Source organism: Epinephelus moara, chromosome 19, assembly GCF_006386435.1.
Source record: "Epinephelus moara isolate mb chromosome 19, YSFRI_EMoa_1.0, whole genome shotgun sequence".
NCBI lineage: Eukaryota > Metazoa > Chordata > Actinopteri > Perciformes > Serranidae > Epinephelus > Epinephelus moara.
In genome coordinates this window covers 40,789,571-40,793,510 of record NC_065524.1, presented here as the reverse complement: position 1 = coordinate 40,793,510, position 3,940 = coordinate 40,789,571, and positions in this window count along the sequence as shown.

The window sequence follows — 3,940 nt, the reverse complement described above, 5'->3', positions numbered from 1 at the left end:
ATGTTGTCCAAAATCATGAAAAACGTCAAAGTATAGTATAGCATGTCGTCAAAAAACGTGAAAAAACGTCATAGTATAGCATGTCGTCAAAAAACGTGAAAAAACGTCATATAGTATGTCGTCAAAAAACATGAAAAAATCATAGTATAGCATGTCGTCAAAAAACGTGAAAAAACGTCATAGTATAGCATGTCGTCAAAAAACGTGAAAAAAATGTCATAGTTTAGTATGTCGTCCAAAATCATGAAAAACGTCATTGTATAGTATGGTATGTCGTCAAAAAACGTGAAAAAACGTCATAGTATAGCATGTCGTCAGAAATGTTTAAAAAAGTCATAGTATAGCATGTTGTCCAAAATCATGAAAAACGTCATTGTATAGCATGTCGTCAAAAAACATGAAAAAACGTCATAGTATAGCATGTCGTCAGAAATGTTTAAAAAAGTCATAGTATAGCATGTTGTCCAAAATCATGAAAAACGTCATTGTATAGCATGTCGTCCAAAATCATAAAAACGTCCTAGTATAGCATGTTGTCTGAAAACGTGAAAAAACGTCATAGTATACTATGTCGTCAAAAATTGTGAAAAAACGTCATAGTATAGCATGTTGTCAGAAAACGTGAAAAAACGTCATAGTATATTATGTCGTCAAAAAACATGAAAAAACGTCAGAGTATAGCATGTCATCAAAAAACGTGAAAAAACATCATAGTATAGTATGTCGTCAAAAAACGTCATAGTATAGCATGTCATCAGAAAATGTGAAAAAACGTCATAGTATAGCATGTCGTCAGAAAACGTGAAAAAAAGTCATAGTATAGTATGTCGTCAAAAATCATGAAAAAACGTCATAGTATAGCATGTCAAAAAACGTGAAAAAACGTCAGTATAGTATGTCGTCAAAAAACGTCATAGTATAGCATGTCATCAGAAAACGTGAAAGAACGTCATAGTATAGCATGTCGTCAAAAATCATGAAAAAAATCATAGTATAGCATGTTGTCCAAAATTATGAAAAAAATCATAGTATAGCATGTTGTCCAAAATTATGAAAAACGTCATAGTATAGTAAGTCGTCAAAAATCATGAAAAAACATCATTGTATAGCATGTCGTCAGAAATGTTTAAAAAAAGTAATAGTATAGCATGTCGTCCAAAATCATGAAAAGCGTCATAGTATAGCATGTCGTCAAAAAACATGAAAAAGTCATAGTATAGCATGTTGTCCAAAATGTTTAAAAGACATCATAGTATAGTATGTCATCGGAAATCATGAAAAAACATAGTATAGCATGTCGTCAAAAATCATGAAAAAATCATAGTATAGCATGTCGTCAAAAAACGTGAAAAAACGTTATAGTATAGTATGTCGTCAAAAATCATGAAAAAATCATAGTATAGCATGTCGTCAAAAAACGTGAAAAAACGTCATAGTATAGTATGTCGTCAGAAAACGTCATTGTATAGCATGTCATCAGAAAACGTGAAAAAACGTCATAGTATAGCATGTCGTCAGAAAACGTGAAAGAACGTCATAGTATAGTATGTCGTCAAAAAACATGAAAAAACGTCATTGTATAGCATGTTGCCCAAAATGTTTAAAAGACATCATAGTATAGTATGTCATCGGAAATCATGAAAAAACATAGTATAGCATGTCGTCAAAAATCATGAAAAAAAACATAGTATAGCATGTCGTCAGAAATGTTTAAAAAAAGTAATAGTATAGCATGTCGTCAAAAAACATGAAAAAAAGTCATAGTATAGCATGTCGTCAAAAAACGTGAAAAAACGTCACAGTATAGTATGTCGTCAAAAAACATGAAAAAACGTCATAGTATAGCATGTCGTCAAAGTATAGTATGTCGTCAAAAAACATGAAGAAATGTTATAGTATATGTCGTCAAAAAACGTGAAAAAACGTGATACTATAGTATGTCATCGAAAAACATGAAAAAACGTCATAGTATTAAGATTAGATTAAAAGATTAAAGTTCCACTGATTGTCATACACCTGAGTGTATGAAATTTGTTCTCCGCATTTGACCAATCCCCTGAGGGAGCGGTGAGCAGCAGCGGTGCCGCGCTCGGGAATCATGTGGTGATCTAACCCCCCAATTCCAACCCCTGATGCTGATTGCCAAGCAGGGAGGCAATGGGTCCCATTTTTAAAGTCTTTGGTATGACCCGGTCGGGGATTGAACCCACGACCTCCCAGTCTCAGGGTGGACACTCTACCACTAGGCCACTGAGCTGGTCATTTCAGTATAGCATGTTGTTTGAAAACATGAAAAAACGTCATAGTATAGCATGTCGTCAGAAAACGTGAAAAAACGTCATAGTATAGCATGTCGTCAAAAAACGTGAAAAAACGTCATAGTAGCATGTCGTCAGAAAATGTGAAAAAACGTCATAGTATAGCATGTCGTCAGAAAACGTGAAAAAACGTCATAGTATAGCATGTTGTCAAAAAACGTGAAAAAACGTCATAGTATAGCATGTCGTCCAAAATCGTGAAAAAACGTCATTGTATAGTATAGTATGTCGTCAAAAATCATGAAAAACTTCATTGTATAGCATGTCGTCAAAAAACATGAAAAAACGTCATAGTATAGCATGTCGTCAGAAATGTTTAAAAAAAGTCATAGTATAGCATGTCGTCCAAAATCTTGAAAACGTCATTGTATAGCATGTCGTCAGAAAACGTGAAAAAACGTCATAGTATAGCATGTTGTCCAAACACATGAAAAACGTCATTGTATAGCATGTTGTCAAAAAACATGAAAAAAAGTCATAGTATAGCATGTCGTCCAAAATCATGAAAACGTCATTGTATAGCATGTCGTCAGAAAACGTGAAAAAACGTCATAGTATAGTATGTCTGAAAAAAAACATAAAAAAACGTCATAGTATAGCATGCTGTCTGAAATGTTGAAACGTCATAGGATAGTATGTCGTCCAAAAACATGAAAAAACGTCATAGTATAGCTTGTGGTCAAAAAACATGAAAAAACGTCATAGTATAGCATGTCGTCAGAAAACCTGAAAAAACGCCATAGTATAGTATGTCGTCAAAAAAAATGAAAAAAACGTCATAGTATAGCATGTCGTTAGAAAACCTGAAAAAACGTCATAGTATAGTATGTCGTCAAAAAACATGAAAAAACGTCATAGTATAGTATGTCGTCAAAAAACATGAAAAAAAGTCATAGTATAGCATGTCGTCAGAAATGTTTAAAAAAGTCATAGTATAGCATGTCTTCCAAAATCATGAAAAACGTCTTAGTATAGCATGTTGTTTGAAAACATGAAAAAAACGTCATAGTATAGCATGTTGTCAAAAAACGTGAAAAAAACGTCATAGTATAGCATGTCGTCAGAAAACCTGAAAAAACGTCATAGTATAGTTTGTCGTCAAAAAAAATGAAAAAACGTCATAGTATAGCATGTCGTCAGAAAACCTGAAAAAACGTCAAGTATAGCATGTCGTCAGAAAACCTGAAAAAACGTCATAGTATAGTATGTCGTTAAAAAACATGAAAAAACGTCATAGTAAAGCATGTCGTCAAAAAACATGAAAAATGACATAGTATAGCATGTCGTCAAAAATCATGAAAAAAAGTCATAGTATAGCAAGTCGCCAAAAACATGAAAAACGTCATGGTATAGTATGTTGTCTGAAAACATGAAAAAACGTCATAGTATAGCATGTCGTCAAAAAACATGAAAAAACATCATAGTATAGCATGTCGTCAAAAAACATGAAGAAACATCATCAGAATCAGAATCAGAATCAGAATCAGAAATACTTTATTGATCCCCGAGGGGAAATTATTTATGTTACAGGTGCTCCTTGCAAGAGAGGAAAGATACGTGAAAATATAAGAAATTTAAACAATAGTATTTACAAATATATAGTTAAATAAACACGAATTATT